We start from the raw sequence: 22,386 nt of genomic DNA on the forward strand, positions 1-22,386 counted from the left end.
TATAAATGGAAACGAGTCAGAAAAAATAAATTAACACACATGACCTGGATAAATCTCAAAAACATTATGCTAAGAGAGAAAAGCCAGACATAAAAGAATACTTACTGCATGATTCTACTTGCAGGAAGCTCTAGAAATGGCGAATCTAATCTGTAGTGGCAGAAAGATCAGTGGGCACAAAGAAACATTTGGAGTAATGGAAGTGGTCTATATTTGAACGTGGTAACAATGTACACCTGGGTGTAAACATTTGTCCACACTCACAGAACTGCACATCAAAAAAATGGGTGCACTTCATTGTATGCATATTATACTTCAAAGAAGTTGTTTTAAAAAAAAAAAAAAAAATCCCAGGTCTGGTGACTTAAAGCATGACACTGCTAAAATAAGCAAGTCAGAAGAATTTTCTCAGTGAGAAAATAGAGCTGAAAATTGCCTATTGCCTCCTGCTAGCTCCACCCTCTGTGGGCACCTTCTCCCAATGAGACCCAGATTTATGTTCTTGAGCTGCCTACACAGAAAATGGCACTTCTGTACAATAGTCCTTAAAATATATAAAGGGAAATAGTATGTTGTAACAAGCCCTAGACTGAGGAATCAAAAGCCCCTCAGTGCTGCCCCTGACCAGCCAAGCAGCCTAGGTCAAGGAAGTAGCTTCAAATCGGTGACCCCTGGACTCCTTATCTGCAAACTTAGGGTAACCACCAAGAGCCCTGGTGGCTTTTGAGAGGGCAGCACACTGGGATGATGAGGCAGGAGCCACACCAAAGGGGATTTCGAAGGGAGTTTCTGAAGAATAAAATGCTTTTTGTTTCTGATGTTTCATCCAGCTTGACTGGAGTCCTTTTTTTTTTTAATTTTTTATTGTTATGTTAATCACAATACATTACATCATTAGTTTTTGATGTAGTGTTCCATGATTCATTGTTTGTGCATAACAACCAGTGCTCCATGCAGAACGTGCCCTCTTTAATACCCATCACCAGGCTAACCCATCCCCCCACCCCTCCCCTCTAGAACCCTCAGTTTGTTTCTCAGAGTCCATAGTCTCTCATGGTTCGTCTCCCCCTCCGATTTCCCCCCTTCATCCTTCCCCTCCTGCTATCTTCTTTTTTTTTAACATGTAATGTATTATTTGTTTCAGAGGTACAGGTCTATGATTCAACAGTGTTGCACAATTCACAGTGCTCACCATAGCACATACCCTCCCCAGTGTCCATCATCGAGCCACCCCATCCCTCCCACCCCACCCCCCACTCCAGCACCCCTCAGTTTGTTTCCTGAGATTAAGAATTCCTCATATCAGTGAGGTCATATGATACATTTGACTGGAGTCCTTAACAACAGGATATGGTTTGACTTAATCAAGAAAACAGGCATGTGAGCCCACTGACAGTTGTTAAGGGCTGAGCAGTTGTAAAAGATTGGCACTTTGTCCCCCTCCCGTATCTTCTCGCTTCTCCGATTTCCTCACCTGATCTTGACAAGATAGCTCTCTCCTGGACATCTGTGCTGCACTCAGAACAGGCAGGCCCCAAGGGCTGCCTTATTAAGTAGTGAGTCCATTCCTTTCCTCCAGCCCTGTTCCCTCTTTCCAGGATAATGTCAACAGCTGTGTGATGTAATCCATGTTGGAGCCAGCAGTCTGCAGCACCTACAATCACATTGTATCAAATTATTTTAAAATTCAATGTCATTCCCAGAAGCAGGACTGTAGCACTTTGTGGGGGAGGGTACTTGCCAGGGGCCCACCTCCAAGCACCCTCATTTCAGAGTCCCTAGCCCAGCACCTCCCCGTACACCTTCGTTATTTTGCCAGAATATTTTTTTAAAGGTTTTATTTATTTATTTGAGAGAGTGAGAGCACTAGAGAGAGAGAGCAAGCATTAGTGGGGGGCAGAGGGAGAGGGAGAAGCAGGCTTCCTGCAGAGCAGGGAGCCTGATGTGGGGCTCGATCCCAGGACCCTAAGATCATGACCTGAGCCGAAGGCAGATGTTTAACGGACTAAGCCACCCAGGCGCCCTTGCCAGAATATTTTGCTGTATTTACTTATCACCCAACTAATTTTCTTTAAATCAACTTTGATTCAGTTTATTATTCTTTAACTTAGCCCATTCTAAATAATAACTGTGAAATCATGGGTGTGATGTGTTAATAATACATTTTTCTAATTTTAAAAAATTACATATTTATAATTCATATATACATTTTTATATATTTATATATAATATAAATATTATATATATATAATTACATATATATAGTCCACCCCACCAGGGTTCCACATATCTCACTTTGGGTAACACCTCCTAAAGGCACCACCATGATCCAAGCCTACACCTCAACATTGCAATAACACTCATCAATCCAGACCCCATTTTTTGGTTTTGGGTTTGTTTGGTTTTTGTTTTTCTTTTTTTTTAGGGCGAGAGAGTAAGAACAAGGGAGGGGAGGGGTAGAGGGAGAGGGAAAGAGAGAACTTTAAGCAGGCTTAGACCCAGCGCAGAGATTGACATGGGTCTGGATCTCACAACCCTGAGATCATGACTTGAGCAGAAATCAAGAGCCAGACACTGAACCGACCGAGCCACCCAGGTGCCCCACAGACCCCATTTTTTAAATAAAGCTACAGCTGTATGCGCTCAGTTTGGATTGAGGTTACTGCTTGTAGGGGGTTATATTAGTTTCCTAGGGCTTCCATAACCAAGTACCACAGACTGGCAGGCTTAAACAATAGAAACTTATTTCTTCATAGTTCTGAGGCTGGAAGTCTGAGATCGAGGTGTCAGCAGGGTTAGCTTCTTCTGAGGCCTCTCTCCTTAACTTGTAGATTCTGTCTTGTTACTGTGTCCTTGTAAGGTCTTCCCTTTGTGTCTGTCTGTGTCCTAATCTCCTCTTGTTATAAGAATACCAGTCATACTGGATTAGGGCCCACCCATATGACCTTGATTAACTTTTATTATCTCTTTATTAGTTTTTTTTTTAAGTTTTTATTTTAATTCCAGTTAGTTAACACACTGTAATATTAGTTTCATCTTTACAATATAGTGATTCAATAATTCCATACATCACCCAGTGGCCATCATAACAAGTGCCCTCCTTCATCCCCATCACCTATTTCACCCATCCCCCCACCCCACCCCCTCTGGTAACCATCAGTTTGTTCTCTAGAGTTAAGAGTCTGTTTCTTGTTTTGCCTCTCTGTCTCTTATTTTTCCCCTTTGCTCATTTGTTTCTTAAATTCCAATATGAGTGAAATTGTATGGTATTTGTCTTTCTCTGACTTATTTCACTTAGCATTACACTCTCTAGCACCATCCATGTCATTGCAAATGACAAGATTTCATTCTTCTTTATGGCTGAATAATATTCCAATGTGTATATATACCACATCCTCTTTTTCCATTCATCAGTCGATGGACACATGGGCTACTTCCATAATTTGGCTATGGTAAATAATGGTGGTATACACATAGGGGGACATGTATCCCTTTGAATCAGTATTTTTGTATTCTTTGGGTAAATATCCAGTAGTTCAATTGCTCGATCATAGGGAGTTCTATTTTTTTTTCTGATTCCTTTTGTTTATTCTTTTTTTAAAATTTTTATTGTTATGTTAATCATCATACATTACATCATTAGTTTTTGATGTAGTGTTCCATGATTCATTGTTTGTGCATAACATCCAGTGCTCCATGCAGAATGTGCCCTCTTTAATACCCATCACCAGGCTAATCCATCCTCCCACCCCCCCTCCCCTCTAGAACCCTCAGTTTGTTTTTCAGAGTCCATCGTCTCTCATGGTTTGTCTCCCCCTCCGATTTCCCCCCCTTCATTCTTCCCCTCCTGGGAGTTCTATTTTTAACTTTTGAGGAAACTCCACATTGTTTTCCAGGGTGACTGCACCAGTTTGCATTCCTACCAACAGTGCATGAGTGTTCCTTTTTCTCCACATGCTTGCCAACACCTGTTGTTTCTTGTGTTGTTGATTTTAGCTCTTCTGACAGGTGTAAGGTGGTATCTCATTGTGGTTTTGATTTGCATTTCCCTGATGGTAAGTGATGTAACTTTTATTACCTCTTTAAAGGCCCAATCTCCAAATACAGTCACATTCTCAAGTACTGGGTGTTAGGACTTCAATGTATGAATTTGGAGGAACACAATTTATCCCATAACAGGGTTTATGCAGGATGGGCAAGAATGGTGACTTAGGGGAATGGCTGGGAGAATCAGATTGCAGGGGATTTCAAAGGGAAAGCTAAGCTTTGAAAATGAAATGAGGAACAAAAAAAGCAACAAGTGAAAAAGAGGGCCCAAACAACAACAAAACAAATAAACAAACAACAACAACAAAAAAAAAAAACAGGTCCAAACATCTGAAGACATTATTCATGGCCAAGAAGTGTTTATATACCAAAAGACTGATGAGTTCCTAGAACATTCCAAATCGAGTCAAAACAACCCAAAAGTTGTTTAGTTACAACTGAAATTAGGAAGGCATAAACAACAGATCAGATGGTCCTTGTCCAAAGACAATGTGTGTAGGGTGTCTCAGGAGGTAAGACAGAAACACATGTGTCTGTGTATCTCAGGCACTGTCCAGAAGCAAGGTGTAAGGTGTGAGGGTCAGGGCGGATGGTGGTGGAGTGGGTTGGTGACTTACCCAGGAACACCAGTATCTGGAGCGACCTTAGTGTAGAGCCAGATGCATCAGGACAGCCCAGCCTGATGTTGCTATTAGGATGACCCCGCTGACTGCCCCGCCTACAAAAGTCTGACACTGGTGGGGAAATGTGTCCATCAGTGAGCACAGGTCCAGTTAGCTTGATATGCAATGTTTTTCATGTTTTATCCATCAGTCTCCTATAAGCATGGTTAGCAGGGCAATTAGGACTACTCCCAAATATTCCAGTTCTCTCCTTCCAAGAACCTGCTAGAATTGCATTTCCCTACTCCTCTGAAATTAGGTGTATCAACTTGACTTGCTTTGGCCAATGAAAAGTGAATTAGTGAACCCTAATGTAAACTATAGACTCTGGGTAGTAATGATTTGTCAGTGTAGGTTCATCAATTGCAACAAATGTACCCCTCTGATGGGGGATGTTGATAATGGGAAAGGGTTGGCATGTGTAAAGGCACAGGTAGATGAGAAATCTATCTTCCACTCAATTTTGTGGCGAACCTAAAACTGCTCTAAAAAAATAAAATCTATTTTTTAAGATTTATTTATTTATTTGAGAGAGAGAGAGTGCGTGGGTGGGGAGGAGCAGAGGGAGAGAATCTTCAAGCAGGCTCCCTGCTGAGCGTGGAGCCTGACACAGGGCTCCATCCCAGGACCCATGAGATCATGATCTGAACCAAAACCAAGAGTCAGACACTCAACCAACTGAGCCACCCAGGTGCCCCTAAAGTCCATTTTTTTTTTCAGTGAGTGGAAATAACATGGTCACCTCTAGGTAAAGAGTTTCAGAGGAAGTAAGGGATTTGCCTTGGTCCTCTTCCTTCCTCTGTAATTTTTAAGATGGAGCCTGTATCAGCCTGTACTCCTCCAGGGACAATGATGAGCAGAAGCCCTCTGCCAAAGTACATTGAATGTGTAGCATAAGTGAGCATAAGCATAAGTCTCAGTGCTCACTGAGACTTGGGGATTATTGTTACTGTAGCAGAACCTAGCCCATGCTTATTGATATAGTTGTGTAAGGCAACACTGCTGAGTCTTCTCATCTCATCTCATGGAAAAGAAAAATAGAATTTCTGAACAACAAAGCTGAGAACCAAGCCTTGAGACAAAGTAACCAGTCTTGAGTGGCTAACTAGCCTTTCTTCTCTTCAACTTGCAACCATTACTACTTGAGATCTTTCATTTGGTTTAATGACAGCAGCTAACTATGGGAGAAAGTCTGTATCACCCCATACACACTGGCTGCCTGTGGGCCATAACCAACCTACAGACATATTCCTTCAGCTGTGCTTAAAATTCTTAATTAGTTAAAATAAGAAAATTTTACACAAAAATCCACCTTCCAGATTTCTGGGTGCTCAGAAGATATTTCAATCCTCTGTGCTTTTGCATCCTACTTCCTCTGTCTAGAATGCCTTCATCATCTCTACTGACCTCTGTGAAGGCCCAGCTCAAATACTACCTGCTAGGGCAGCAGATGTCAACCTTGACATCCATCATCCCTTCCTACAACTCTCTGCCTTCCTTTGAGTCAGAGATGATATGTACCCAAGTCCTGGCAAATGAGATGAAAGTGGAAATATGTTGTGGGCTTCCAGGAAGGCTGCCTGAAGGAAAATGTCTCCACCAGGAACTGGCGTTCGTTGACACCTTTGCTCTGCCCTCAGTCCAGCCTCTAGAACATGGAATGTGGCCTCTCTCACTTCCAAGTCCCTTCATGAATGCCACCTCTAAGTGAGAACTTCTCTAACCATTCTCTTTAAAATATTGATTCCCTCTCCCTTCCAACACTCCTGACCACACTTTCCCTACCCTTTCCTTGCATGACACTTTTGAATGTACTATCTAGTGTATAAAATTATATTATTTATTGCCTGCTCTTCCATTAGACTATAAGCCTCACAAGGGCAGGGAGTTGTCTGTGATCTTTTTTTTCTGCTGTGTATCCCAAGCACCTAGAACAGGCCTGTGATAAACATGAATACATACCTTGAATGAGTAAATAACCCTCATCCATTTCATGCAATTTGAAACTCAGGCATTTTTAAAGGTTTGGCATTACCCCCACTTTCAGTTTACACCAAGTCCTGTAGACTGCACCTGTGTATCACCTCTCAGATGTGTCCATCTGCCCTCTGCCCCCAAATACCACCTGCATGTGACTCTCCCTCACTTCCCTCTACGTATTACAACAGCACGCTAACCATCTTCCTGCTCCCAACTCTTCCCCTCCATCCTGCAGAGGACCTCCCACATCACTACCCTGCTTAAAACCTTTCTACGGCTCCATCGTCTCAAACTAAAGTGCAAACTCTACAACTGTCCACAGACCTACACAATCTGGCCCCAACTCCTACCATGCCTCCTTATCCTCTAATCCACCTTGAACATACCCCAGACCTAGAAAACTCCTCACTGTTGTCCAAAGAGCTCTCCTACACACCTTTATATCTTCCGCCCCTTCTGCTGAAAATGCTCTTCCCTGCCTCTTTCACCAGGCTTGCTCTGGCTTATCCTTGGGAACTTGTGTACCACCTCTTCCAAGAAGCCTTCCCTAAGTGCTCCTCAGGCTGAGCGAGCTACCCCTTCTTTATGTTCACATATCACTCCATATTTATCCCCGTCAGCTTTCTGACTTCATCATGAGACCACATGTGCCTTGAGATGGAATTTTGTCTTATTCTATAACCCCAGTGTGAAGAACAGCACCATCACGTAGTAGGCACTCAGTAAATGAGAAGGGAAGGAAGGCAGGAAGAAAGGAATGAGGAAAGAAGAAAAGAAGGAAAGAAGGAAATCACTGGGTCACAAATGTGCAGCTGTCTTCTGAGCCCTTGAGTTCATGCCTGGCCGTGTAACCTGCTATGGTCCATGAAATGTGAGTGTCACTCACGTGTCACTACTGGACAGAAACTGAAGGGGCAGTTTGTGGTCTCCAGGCTCTTTTCGCTGCCTGTTGAGATGGAGCCTCTGTCAGCCCGGGCCCTGAGGGACTAAGGGGAGTGGAGCCCTGGCTGACCTGAAGCATGCTTACAGCATTAATGAGAGTGACACTCTGTTCTTTTCAATTGCTGAGATGTTAGAGTTTATTACTAACCCAGCATAATTATGTCTGTTCTAACACAGCTGGTTTGAAGTATTGGGAGGAAAAAATCACACATTTTTAACCTTTTATTTCCCAAGAATATCGGACACCACCTTGCCTTTCCCACTGCCATGCAATTTTCAATCGAATTTTATGTTTCTCCACAGCTTCCTTCTGTCATTGCAAAGACACTATAAGATAAACTGCTCCGAGAGTATTATCCCCTCTCCTACAGATGCAGAAAAATTACAAAAATGACTTGCCTGAGACTCCCTGGGTGGGAGAGAGGAGAGCTCATTCTAGCACCAGCTCCCTCTGACACCTGACTGAGTGCTCACTGCCTACTCCAGGAAATAAAATAAAATAGCCCCGGTCTAAATATAGTCTAAAATGTGGGGGCCTACGCCAGAAAGGGCTTCTTCTCTTGCTACCGAGGAAATATATCAAAACTAACAGAATGGTGGGCTCTGGAGCCAAGCTGCCCTGAGTTCCTTCCAGCTCCAGGCTTCAGTACCCAGAGTCCTTAAGCAAGTTGCTACATTTCTCCCAACCTCTGCTCCCGCAGCCCTGCAATATGGGGACAACAATCGTACCTACTGCATTCTCTCCTTGTGAGTTTTCCATAAATGAATCCATGAGGGAGGCCTGGCATGGCATCTAGCACATAACAAAAGCTCAATACAACTTAGTTATGACTGTCCCTATTATCACAGATGGAAGTCACTCGGTCCTATCTTTACCAGCTGTACTCTGCATGGTAATGCCAGGCTCTTGCCACAGGGTGGCACTCTTGTCTCTGGTCACCCTTCCTTCCTGACTTACTAAAGCTCCGTTTCTCAAAATGCCAAGTTGGGCAAAGATGGAAGGGGGACCCAGAAAAAAACGACAAAGTCTGGGCACTCCAACCAAAAAGATGTCTTCTCTATCACATCAAAAGTGAAAATACAACTTCATTCATTCATCTCTGCTGCCCCTTAGAGCTGCGTCTCTCAGCCTGGCTGATCCCCAACCTTGAGAAGAGGCTAAAGGAGCTAGGAAAATTGTGTTGTCCGGCCCTGGCTCCACACGCCATCGTGGGGGGGGGTCAGAAGTTGCACCTGGGAATCTGATGGAAAAGGGTGATTGGAAGCCACTGCTGTAGAGCAGGTCTTTCTAGGATTTTGCAGCGCATGTAAATCACCTGGGCACCTTGCTAAAATACAGATTCTGATTCAGCTGGTCTGGGGTCGAGCCTGGGATTCTGCGTTTCTAACAAGTGCTCAGGTGATGCCCATGCTGCTGATCCATGCACCATGATCCAAGCACCAAGAACCTGGAGGACCTGGCCCATTGCCTGGTGCATGGAAGCAGCAGACACTTTCTGAGTGCTGACCAGGCGTAAGCCCCTTCAGTATACTAATTCATTTCCCCCTCACAATAGCCCCATGCAATCAGTCCTACTGTCACTGTTTTACTGATGAGAAACAAAAACATTAAGTAACTGTTCCAAAATCATAACAGCTTATTCGTAGCAGAGCCAGGACTCACAATATACTTTTGCTAAATCGAATGTTACTGTTTTAGGTTGAATTAAAGTAAGCACCATCCAGCTTTCTTCCCTAACTTTCCAGGACAAAGAGGAAAGATCCCTGAAGCAGCATAATGGAGTGGTAAAGAGGGCAGGTTCTGGAGCCAAATTACCCAGATTCACAATCTCAGCTCTGCCTCGTAGGAGTTGTGCGACTTTGATGGGTGGTTTGACCTCTCTGTGCCTCATTTTCTTCATCACAAAAGTGGAATAACAATAGCACCTACTTCAAGGAGTTGTTAGGAGGATTAAGTGAGGTAACTGAATACGGTGCTCAGTAGGCACCTGGTAGATGGTAAGTACTCAGCATTGCCTGCACCCAGGTCATACTTCCAAGGCTGTGAGAACTGCAGGGACAAATGAGTCCCCACTTTGGACTTTAAGGAACTCACAATGTTAGGGGCGCCTGGGTGGCTCAGTCAGTTAAGCACCTGCCTTTGGCTCAGGTCATGATCCCAGGTCCTGGGATGGAGCCCCATGTCAGGCTCCCCGCTCAGTGGGGAGTCTGCTTCTTCCTCTCCCTCTGCCTGCCACTCCCCCTGCTTGCTCTCTCTCTCTCTCTGTGAAATAAATAAATAAAATCTTAAACAAAAAAAAAAGTGGAACTCACAGTTTAATGAAGGAGAGGGAGAGAAAGTCCATGGGGGGCAATCATCACCATCCAGTACAGCAAGAGGCAGCCCTCCAGCACCCCCCACACTCACGACTTACATTTATTCACCTGTATGCACCTCCCCCCCACAAAAAAAGCTTAATGTCTTGACTGATGCCACCCACCACCCCACCCAACAAGCCCAGAGAGGGCATGAGATGGGGGCTGTGAACCTGCTGGGCCCTCTGTTCCAAAAGCCTCTCCTAGTGTGAGGTGACCACAACGTGGGTGACTGCAGTGTGTAGACACTTGATTTGTACCCCAAGGCCCAGAAACGCACCTCTACTACTTCATATGGCACCTCTACTACTTCATATCACCACTGTGATCCATTCCAGTGCTAGAGGAAAAACAGCATGGGGTTTACTGAGAGAAGGTGGCCAGTCTTGAATGTGGGCCTGTCTATTTTAAAGGGTGAGTCTAAATAACACATTTCACTTTGCAGTCACAGTTTAAACTCTGGGTAAGTTGAGCTGGCTCCTTTGGGTGGTAGTTAACAATGTGTCTTCATGAGACTGGAAACAATCTCAACACCCATCAGCTGGGGAGTGGTGAAAGAAATTATAGGCCCTGTACAATAGCAGCTTAAAAAAGGAATGAGGTAGGGGCGCCTGGGTGGCTCAGTTGGTTAAGCGACTGCCTTCGGCTCAGGTCATGATCCTGGAGTCCCGGGATCGAGTCCCACATCGGGCTCCCTGCTCAGCAGGGAGTCTGCTTCTCCCTCTGACCCTCCTCCCTCTCATGCTCTCTGTCTCTCATTCTCTCTCTCTCAAATAAATAGAAAAAAAAAAAATCTTAAAAAAAAAAAAGGAATGAAGTATAGCATTATTTACAATAACCAAGGTGTGGAAACAACCTAAGTGTCCATCAATGGATAAATGGATAAGGAAGACGTGGTATATATATACAATGGAATACTATTCAGACACACACATACACAAAAAATCTTTCTGTTTGCAACATGGATGGACTGTGAGGGCATTATGCTAAGTGAAAGAAGTCTGACACAGAGAGACAAATACCATAGGATCTCACTGATATGTGGAACCAAACCAAAACAAAACAAAACAAACAACAACAAAAACCAAGCTCATAGGTACAGAGAACAGATTGGTGGCTGGGGAGTTGGGGGGCAAAATGAGTGAAGGAAGTCAAAAGGTATAAACTTCTAGCAATAAAATAAGTAAGTCCTGGAAATGTGACATACAGCATGATGACTATACTTAATGATACTGTATTGCATATTTGAAAGTTGCTAAGAGAGGAGATCTTAAAAGTTCCCATCACAAGAAAAAACATTTCTATAACTATGTACAGTGGCAGATGTTAACTAGACTTATCACGGTGACCATTTCACAATATATACAAATATCAGATCATTATGTTGTACACCTGAAACTAATATAATGCTTTATGTCAATTATACCTCAATTAAAAATAAATAAGTATAAATGAATTTTTAAAGGGTGAGGGGTTCTCGATGTTCTGACGTAGAACGATCTCCAAGTTATTAGTGTCCCCAGACAATAATAAGATAATGATTGGTATGGATAGTTTGCTACTCTTTGTGCAAAAAGAGCAGGGGTTGGGGGAGGATTACCTGTATTGTGTGTATTTTTAAAAGCTGAAAGATCCATATAAAACTAATAGTGACGGTTTCCCATGGTGAGGCAGACAAGGGACACTGAATGCCTTTTTTTACTTGTAAAAAAAAAAAACAAAGAACATAAAATTCACCATCTTTACCATTTCCAAGTGTACAGTAGTGTTAAGTGTATTCACATTATTGCATGATGGTACTGAATATATTTTAATATTTTTTTAATTTTGGAACCACATAATTGTATTGCTTGTATTTTAAAAGTTAACTTTAAAATCATCATGCCCAGATAATAGGAATAAAGAGAATCATTGTTCTGGAAAAAGAAAAAAGAACATGTGCTTTGAAATCAAAATGAACTGAACTCAAATCTTTTGTCCCTTCCATTGCTGGTCTTGGGCAAGTCAAGTAAATTCTTTAAGCCTTAGTCTCTCCCTCCTTTAAAATGAACCAAAAAAAATGGTGAGCATCCCCCTATGGCGATGTGATGATGAGCATTAAGTGAGAATTCTCAGAAAGCACCAAGTGCAGTACATAGCCCAAAGTAAGCTTTCAGTTCACAGTGATTTTTTTTTATGACATCCAGAAGAAGCTGGACAAAGGAGTGCCTTTTAAGCCTGCACAAGTGCTTTGTTACCTTTGGAGGACCAGAATCACCCAGGGCGCCTGTTAGAAATATACATGCCCAGGGCCCCACCCCAAGCCCCCCATCCCCCCACCACCCCCCACTCCCCCCAGACACTCCTTTTTCAACATAACCGTCCCTTTAATTCAGATAGACCAAAGCTAGAGAACAGCTAAGGTGAAAAGCTTCTGTGCCCCTGGACCGCACCTCCTGGCCTCCAACTGAAAACTCCAGTGGACTTTGAGAATCTTTGCTCATAGTTGCACTAGGTGGAGGAGCCCGGTGCTGGGGAGGTGGCATCCCTGTTAGACTGGCACGCAAATGTTGCATTCTGAACACAGAGGAGTTCCAGCCCCATCACTTAGACTGCCAAGAAAGAGAGCTTTGGGGAGCAATTCCCACATGTGGGAGTTGAGGATGTCCTCTGTGCACTGACACCTTGCATCACCTTCCTCTCCACTTAAAGTAAAAACAGAATGAAAAGTCCCGAATAAATTAATTCATCATCCATTTATTGAACCTCTGATGCAGCTCCCTAGCTGCTCTCTCCACATCCAGGGCTGCGGTGGGAAGCAGACCCAGTCCCTTTTCGTTGCCTGGAGGTGCTTTTTGTAAGCCTTTATTCATGTCGGAGAAAAGCATGGCTAAATAGGCCTGTTGCTGCTTGCCCATTCCTTTTGGTTCCCTCTGAGGCCCTTCCATCCATGGGAGGCTTTTCTGCCAATCACACAGATCCATTTACCTTGCCTCCCCATTCGGCCTTGCCACCTGTTCCCAAAAGAGATGCCTCCCCAATTTCCCCAGGGGATTATCCCGCGCGCTCCCAGCAAAGGAAGGCTTGAAATCAAGCCCACTCCGCCACTGTCGGAAGCTGCACTGGCGCCGCTGGGACAGCAGGTGGCGCCCCGGACGGACTTCGGTGGCCGAGACCGGGAGCCGGTGAGAAACAAGTTTCCTTAGAGCAGAGGTGCCTGGGGCGCGGACGGGCGCAGTAAATATTTGATAAGGGAGCGAGTGTGCGTGTGAAACGTGAAATCGTTTCCCGTGACACTCTGTGCCCTGGTCTAAGCTCCAACGCTAGCAGGAGGGGGAAGGAATGAGAATGTGTCAGCTGGAAGGGCCGCAACCTCGTCATTGCAGAAATGGGGAACTCAGCCCACAGCCGGGGAGGCTCGCCCAGGCACCCACGGAAAAGGGGCAGAGCCAAGACAGCCCTTGGACCCTCAGACGTGGGTCTTCCAAAAGATCTGCCACTATTAGCACATGCCCTTGCATAAGGGACAGGGGACAGGGTCCCAAAGCACCAACTACCATAAGTATTTCCCACACTTGAGTCCTTTATGTTCCCTTTCGTGATTCTGGCCATTTCCACACACCACCCGAGTTATTATTCCGTTAATACATTTTCTTTAATCGACTCACGTTTTAAAGTTAAATATAATTATAAGGGAAATACTTACTTCATTGCTACAACTGGAAGTTCAGTATTTCTTGCCAAAAACAGGACTGTAAAAAATAAATATATAACAATTACAATTTCTTCGAAGTCTGGCTGTTTACCAATGAAACTCATCTGCCATTCCATCAGTGGTGTTTTCCACCCTTTAGTAAAAACTGGGCTTCTAGGACTACCTCTCACGGAAATTCCAAATGAGGTGAAGAGGTGGTCATGGGGAGCCAGAGAGAGAGGCAGCCGCATTGTTGACGCCGTTGTGAACAAAGGGAACCCTGACATATTCCATGTCCTTCCTGCAGTACACACAAACTTCCCAAAACTACAAGTTGTTTTTTAGTCTGGAAAGCTGGAGGGGAAGGGTGGGGACCTGGCTTCCTGTGAGCCTGCCCCACCCTGGAGCTCTTAGGGAATGCATAAAGTCGCATCTCAGGATGAGGAGGTCCTTAGAGGTCACCCAGCCAGGCTCCTGTAGCTGGGCTGATCTCCTCTCCCTCCCCTTGGGGGGCAGGGGTCTTCTGGCCCCTACACCAGCACAGCGCCTGCTGCCAGGGCAGCAGGAAAGATGCGTGTGACCTGCGGATGGGGATGGAGAAAGACAAGGCCCTCCTCTAGACAAGGTGAACCTGGGTCTTAAAGAGGTTTGTCCATTCTGGATTGGGTTGTAGGGAAAGACAGTCATGGGTGTGGATAATTCACTTCCCCTCTCTGAATCTTGGTTTTCTCATCTATACGATAAAGAGGGTGGACTGGACAGGGGCCTTAAGTTAGGGCCAGCCCCAAGCACCTCTCCAGCCTGCAACTTGGGGCTGTCAGGAGGAGATGCCCCCTGGCCAACTCTGTCTTCCAGAGCATTCAGGAGTTTTATAACAGGACTTCCAGACCTGTCTTCCACATCTCCAGAGCACAAACGAGAGACTGGTCAAGTAGGAGAAAGACCTTCCAGCTGTCCGTGTCTTGCAGTCCTGGAATAAGGAAAACTCATTTGTGCCCTCTTGTCCTAGAGATCTTCAGGTCAGCAAGACCCAGGTATTGGCCCTGGGCAGTCACTGAACTAGCCTGGTACGTGCCTGGGTGCAGCAGAGCTGGAGGGGAACCAAGGCGTGCCTGCCCCCTTCTGGTTCTTCCATACTGCAGACCTGTGGTGCCGGTTTGGGCTCTGCCCCTTCCTCTCCTTCCTAGGGGTACGGACCTCAGACAAGTTACTTGACCTCCCTAAGTCTCAGTTTCCTCGTCTTTAAAATGGGCATAACACCTACCTCATAGAGTTGTTTGTGGGGGTGGACAAATGAGATCATTCGTGTAGAGTCAGCCAATCAATAATTTGTGGAACATGTACTGTTCTGAGTGCTGGGTGCATAACCCAGTTCCTTGTGTTGCATCAAGCATGCAAGGGGCATTTGGAAAACCAATGTATAGATAGACACATATACATATGTTTAGATAGCATGTCTTCCATGCCATAGCAATTCCATCCAATTCCTTCCTCATTTGTGGTCTCTGCATCTTTTACCTGCCCCTCACCACTTGATTTCTGTCCCTCGTGGTGGTGACAGCATTCTATCTTTCATTATGAAGACATTACTTTCCTTCTCTTGCTCTTCTGGGAAGATAAGCAAAGACCACCTTCATCACTGTCACCCCTACCTCCCACCCCCACTGGTGACTTCAGAATATCCTGTACATTATGGGCACTCATATGAACTTTGTCTAAAATTCCACTGCCCAGGTAGCTCAGACCAAAGGTCTCACAAAGTGGATACCTTTGTTTGGCCACATTGTCCTAGAGGTATCTGTATCTACCCAGGTGTTAGACCAGATTGCAATACATGCAGCTGAGCACCTGGAGTCTCACGCCTAGAGTGGTGGCCTCACGCAAGTATAGGAACACTACGGCCCCTCTACTCTGACTCCAACACAGTTCCACAAACAGGAAACTTGATGACAAGACTGCTGAAGTCTTCGCAGCTCTGCGATTTGCAGAATCTATTGATCAAGGAGCGTCGATCATCTTCTAATGTCTTCCCATCACATGTAAAATAAAGTCCAACACTTTCCCAGGCCCACAAGGCCCCCATGCTCTGGCTGTTGCCCACGTTTCAACCTCAACCTCTTCTCCTTCTCTCCATGCTCACTCAGCTCCAGGCACATGGGCCTCCTTGCTGCTCTGCAAACACACTAACCACTCTCTGCCTAGAAGCTCTTCTCCAGATATCCCCAGGGCTCCCCGACTCCACTCAGATGTCAGCTCCTCAGAGAGGCTTTTCTTATCCAGCCCATCTAAAGGGTTGCAAATGCATCTTCTCCATTTCAGAATCCCCATCACTGTTGGGGCACCCTTTTTCTCTATTCTTCATGTTTCCTGTGAAGGAGACCAGCCAGACCATCTCTCTTGGCCTATCTCCCTCCCTGTCACTCCCTCCTCTCTATGGGAAGATTGAGTTGTCTGATTGATGAGTTTGGGAGAAGACACTGAGCATGGGCAGCTCAGCCCTCTTCTCTTGGGGAGCCAGCCTATCTGCAGAGAGCACACTCTTGTCTGCTCTCTGACTCACAGAAAGGGGCTCCCCATGTGCTCAGAGGATAGGAAAGAAGAGAAGCCTGGAGGGTGACCAGCTGTGCCTGTCCCTGGACTCTGTCTAGTTCATGAGTAGGGCAATAACTAGCCACAACCTCCATTCAACATCACAGTTATAAATTTCAATATCTGTCTGGCTTCTATGTTGCCTGTCAGTTGGTTATGAATTTAAATGTTTCTTTCTCTAGTGCTGCATAACAGATCACCCAAAACTCAATAGCTGAATTAACAATTTACTATTTCATGTAAGTCTGTGGGTTGACTAGATGGTTCTTTTGTTTCACAAGTTGTCTGTCAGCTGGAATGCTGAACCAGCTGGAAGTCCAAAATAGCCCTTCACGTGACTGGTACTTGGTTATTGGCCACTAGCTGGGAGCTCATCTGGGGGCTGTCAGCTGGGAAAATGAGGACCTTGGCCCTCCTCCACATAGTTGTTTGGGCTTCCTCTTGGCATGGTAACTAGGTTCCAATCAGGACTGTTCCACAAGCAAGCATTCCATAAGGAAGGAAGTAGAAGCTAACAGTCTTCTTAAGAATTGGTCTTGGATATCCTGGAATATCATTTCTACAGATGTTATTGGTCAATTCAGTCACAGAGCAGCCCAGATTCCTGATATAAAGAGCAGTATGACCACACAGGGAGGAAAAGCATTGTTGAGGGCCATCTCTGGAGACTAGCTACCACAGATGGGGGATAGAATATTGAGCCCTCTAAATTCCCACAGCCACTTCCCGGCATTATACCATTCATTCATTCATTCATTGCCTCTTCCCTTCTAGTGAGTTCATGAAAGCAGATACTTTGCTTTGTTCATTGCTATTTTCAGGACAGTGTCTAGCACATAGTAGGTATTCTCTAACTATTTGTTGAATGCATAAATGAATTATAGAACCAGTCATTCAATTGTCCTAGTCAGCCACAGGAAGCTGAACAGGCCAGCACATTTTCTCAGAAGTGAGACTTAAGCTGGGCCTTAAAGACAGGCGGGCCTAGCAAGAACATTCTCTGTAGGTAAGCTGATGAGAAGCAGTGATGGGTAATGGGCGGCCAGTTGCCAGATCACTTGCTTGGTGGCCACACACCTGACCAGGACCCTCTTAACCCATGTTGTTCCATACTCAGTCTATACAGGACAGCATATCAGAGGGAACTCAGAGAGCTTTCATTAGATTTGGGGTGTGTGTGTGTGTCCCATAGAGAAAATGCAGAAGAGAGAAGGAGGCAGAATTCCGACTGGCTCAGTCCCAGGGACAGGGCTTTCTCTGAACTGCTGTGTAGATCAGCAGTTCTTAATAGGGATGGGGACATTATACACTATCTGCAGATGTTTTTGTTGTTGTCACAACTGGGCTAGAAGGATGCTACTGGCATCTGCGGAGGGAGGCCAGGGTTGCTGCCCACCATCCTAAAATTCACAGGATGGGCTGCCACAACCAAGAATTATCTGGCCCAAAATGTCAATTGTGCCATTGTTGAGAAACCCTGCTGTAAAGGGTGATAGGAAAATACTGTAGATTCAGGGCATCTCGGAGCTGGTAGGTTGCAGGCAGTCATGGGGTAACACTTGGCCCAGAAACTGTATTCCCACCCGAGATGACTGAGATTTATAAATGACTCTCCATGCTGTAGCAGGTTAGCAGTTTGAATTAATGTCAGAGGAGTTCCAATAACATGGGTAATAACAACACAGAGGAATTGTAAAGGGAAAGAAACATAAGACTGAAGCAGCAGAAGCACCAGGGCTTTTCTGCAGCTAAGGAGAAACAAGCCCCCTGTACTTCACTGTTGAGGTTTTACTACCAAAATACCTCTCAGATTCCTCCTCTCAGTCTCCACTCCAACTTCCCTGATCCAAACCACCGCCATCCCTCTCCTGGACCAATACCCCCTAAATTCTACTCCCAGGTCCACTCTGGCCCTCCACGCTTCCTCTCCCAGGGAAGAGAGGGGGATCTCAGAGCACACACTGAATGGTGCCCTTGCTGCTTAAAACCCAGGAAGGCTTCCCAGTGTACTTAAAACACAGAATCTGTAACTGGCCCACCAGGTTGGTTCTGGAGGATCCAGCCTCATTCTACCTGTGGGTGTCCCCCTGCCTCAGCACTCTCTAGCCATAAAGGGCTACATACTGCCCTGCTTTCCATTCCTGAAATAATTCAAGCTCATTCCAGCCTCAGGTGACAGCCCCTATGGAGCTGATGGTCTGATGACATCTGGAGATGGACATGAATCAATCATATCACACAAGCATATGTAAGACTGATCCCAGTGATATGAGCAAGAGGGCCACAGTGTCCCCAAGAGCCTGTGACAAGGCAATTTGATTCATCAGAAAAGCCAGTGAATGAATTCTTTTTTTTTTAAAGATTGTATTTATTTATTTGACAGAGAGAAAGAGAGAGAGAGAGAGAGCGCGTGCACCACAAGCAGAGGGAGCAACAGAGGGAGAGAGAGAAGCAGGCTCTCCGCTGAGCAGAGACCCTGGGTTCATGACCTGAGCTGAAGGCAGACACTTGACCAACTGAGCCACCCAGGCACCCCCAGTGATTGAATTCTTAAACAAGTGGATCTTGAGCTGAAATCTGATGGAGAAGCAGGCATCAAAGAAGTAAAAAGAAAACAGGAAGAAAAAAACCAGCCTGTGCAAATGCCCTGAGGCAGTGTAAGTTAGGCTAGGTGGAGAGAGAAGTGCAGGAGGAATAAGTAGTTCTTGCAAAAGCTGAAACCTACAGTAAGGAGTTTGGATTTTATTCTGAGCATAAGGGAAAGCCCTTGAGGGGTCTTAAGAGAATGACTGATGAAATTTGCCATTTGAGAACATACTCTGGCTGCAGCATCGATATTTGTAAATAATTTCTCCCAACCAGATGGCAGTTGTAGCTCTTCAAATTTGGAGAGAGGGCAGGAAGAATGTGGGAGGTGGACCCCACAGTTGTCAAAGCAAGAAACGATAGTGGCTTGGATTAGTGACAAAGGAGATGAGAAAAACTGAACAGTTTGTAAATATATTAAAACGTATGTGGCTAAAACACAACTGTATTCCTATTTTCTACTCTAAAGCCGTAGATGTCATTATACAAAAAGAAAAAAAAAAAAAGAACCCAGGAGGACTCACCACCCTAGAGACTGGGGCTGGAGGGCATGTTGAGTCAGGGTTTATCAGATTGGTTGGCTGTGCCAAGCAATGTTACTTGTGCAAATCTGTCTATTTTTGACAGCATTCCAAGGCAAGTAGGGCCCAAGGGTTAGGAGGTCAGTCATGTGAACATATTATCTCCCCTTGTTTACTTTTGCCCAAGGCCAGAAAAGGGGGTTGGGTGCAGATGAAGGCTTATCGTCATTAAGGCATAGCATACATGAGTGCTCCAGCACAGAGGGCCTGGATTCAAATTCTTATTCCTATCACTTGACTTCCCAGCTCTGTGAAATATTTCCAAACCTCTCTATGCCTCTATTTCCCCACCTTGAAAATAGGAATGATAATAACAGCAACCACTGTTGGCATTTTAGAAGACCAATAAACACTTTCTGCCCCTCCTGCTTTCAGAACTGAGACCAAAAGCAAGTGTCAGACAGCTGGAGGTCAAAAGGTCATCTTTACTACTGACAAAGCTGGACTGGAGGATGTGGCTGAAGTGACCCAGTGAACAACTGCAGACAGCACACAATAACATACCTTCTCTGGGGGAGGATGGTCCAACTTAGTCTTCTCAGAAAGCCACTGGTCTGCTGGATCAGTTAAGTCTTCCTCCTGTCCTGGGGAAAAATGAGGGAGGGGTAGATGGAAGCTAGGATGTATTCCTCCATACTTGGCCCTGCTAGGGAATAAAGTAGGAATCCACCCCCCACCTCCATGAAAATATGAGAAGGGGAAATAAGTGATTCCCTCAACACTGTTTCATGGGGCTCTTATGGATATTAGAGAAAAAAATAGGTAAAGGGTTTGAAATATAGACTCCATAAAGGTCTCATCCTTGGCATCAACTGTCCTGGGCTGGTGACACTAGCCAAGATAGGCAAGGCTGGTCAACTGAGGAAAGTTGTGGTTCAGAAATTGCAGGAATCAAGGGAGTTTCTTAAAAAGGGGATTTCTCTTTCTCCCTCTCTCCTAGTTCCCTACACTCAGGAAACCTTGAGAGTTCCCTAGAGGGAAATGCTGACCAGATATGAACTGACAAGTCTTTTAAATAGGGGAAAAACCCCAACAGCTGTATGTCTGGTGATATACGAATCTAGTGACTTATGAACACAGTATAATGGCCCAGCTTTCTTTTATGGGTGTGTGTGTATGCACTACTTTTGTTGGTATAGGGCGGGTTTTTGTTGGGGGACAGGAAGGAGCTGTTGTGTGTTTTTCAAGGCAGCCTCTCCTCACCCCTTACAATCAAGCAATTAAGAATCACTGGCCAGGAAGTCAACTGGGAGTAAACAGGAAAGCCTTGGGGAAAGCCTTGGCCAATCACTGAACAATAGCAATTCCTTTTAAGGTGAGTGCAGCAAGAAGACAGGAAATAACATGTGTTGACTCTAGCTCTGAGTGCAATCTATCAACAAGGCCATGCTCACCACCTGCCTTGTCTCAGCCAATCTCAGGTCACCTACCTGATAGTTGTGTAGACACCAAGGGAAAAGCCCAGGGGAACAGGAAGTTGTTGGTCTGTGAGCCTAATGGTTCTCTTCCCTGTGTTGAGTCATCTCTCATTGGGGCACCAGGGAACCACACCTGCCTAAATTTCTGAGGCAAATGGAAAACCCCAGCAGCCAGGATCCCTGAGAGGTTTTACCTTGGGTAATCCCTCTTACCAAGACCATTCACCTTTGGTATTTCCAACTGTAACATCTTTAGATCCCCTTCTTTCTCCTTAAGGGGAAATCTACACAGATGGAGGGGGCTCCCAGGGCCACAAGTTCAACATGGTTGTATAATCCATACAAAGTTTTTCCATGAAAATAGAACCTTAAATGCATTGCTAATTTAGCAATAGTAGTAGCTAATACTTAGTGATCATTTACTGTGTCCAGGTACTGCAGTAATTTTCACAACAGCAGGTACTATTGTTGCCCACATTTCACAGATGAGGAATTAAGACATAGAGAAGCTAAGTAATATTCCCACGATCCTTATCTATCTATCTACTATATCCACGACATTTAGCCCAGAGAAAGGAAACCAACATTTATCTCCCACAATCTCTTGTTATGGACTCACAGAATGGAAGATCTGGAAAAGCCTTTAAAGATAACTGAGTAAACCCATGATTTTATAGATGAGAAAACAGAGCTGGAGAGGGGTTAGGGTGTATTTATTCAAGTCCCACAATAAAACGGATGCACCCCTAATCCCCCACTTTTTGTACCTCTATTATAACATATCCCGCTTCTTCCCTCCCAGAAGAAATCACTCTTCTGAATTTTTTAATCATTTCTTTGCTCTTCAATTCTCCATATTTATTATTCCCATTTTCTTCTCTTCTTGTTACCATTTTTACCAAAAGAGCAATAGGAAAGAAAAGAGGGAAGGGAATGGAAAGGAAGAAGATGGGTAGGTAGAGAGAGAGAAAGAAGAGAGGGTGAGAGGGAAGGAGGGAGGGAGGAATGAAGGAAATCTGCCTAGCAATTACTGAGAAGCTGGAAGGGAGGAAGAGAGGGTGGAAGGGAGGGAGGGAGGGAGGAAGGAAAGGAGGGAGGAAGGTGGGAAGGGAGAGAGGAAGGGAGGGAGGGAGACCATCTACCTATCAGTTACTCAGAAGCTAGAAAACTTCAATTGCTAGAGCCCTAGTTTGGGCTTCAAGATGTCTCAAGACAAGCCAAATCCCTTGTGACACTGGGTCAGTCCTGTCAACTGATTCAGAGCCTCAATTTCCCCATCTGTAAAACCAGGGATTCACCATCCATCAGGTCACCAAAAAGCGTTCTGCCCTCACCAAAGAAGGCCAACCGGGTCCCTCTCCGTAGCCGTCGCCTTGCCCTCAACAAACATGGCCACTGCACGTGACGTCGAGTTCCGTCGCCTCCGCCCTCCCTCCTTCCCTGGGGGGCGGCGAGCATCAATGACGGCGGCAGGCTGGGCGCATGCGCGGCGGCGGGGCCCTGCCCGCGGCGGCGGCGGCGAAGGGGCGGAGGGGTTCTCTTCCCGCAGTTGC

The 22,386-nt window shown here is 45.3% G+C and overlaps 1 long non-coding RNA gene across 1 annotated transcript; it reads right to left on the reverse strand.

Moving 5' to 3' along the window:
- Nucleotides 1-1,273: 1,273 nt before the first annotated feature.
- LOC118555886 (uncharacterized) lies at nt 1,274-22,312 on the reverse strand. The gene is made up of 4 exons (XR_013444085.1): nt 22,168-22,312; nt 19,920-19,994; nt 13,672-13,717; nt 1,274-1,654 (listed from the first exon to the last, which is right to left on the reverse strand). It is a non-coding gene; the product is annotated as an uncharacterized LOC118555886 (long non-coding RNA).
- Nucleotides 22,313-22,386: the final 74 nt, after the last annotated feature.

This window comes from Halichoerus grypus, chromosome 15, assembly GCF_964656455.1.
Source record: "Halichoerus grypus chromosome 15, mHalGry1.hap1.1, whole genome shotgun sequence".
In the NCBI taxonomy this organism is placed as follows: Eukaryota; Metazoa; Chordata; class Mammalia; order Carnivora; family Phocidae; genus Halichoerus; species Halichoerus grypus.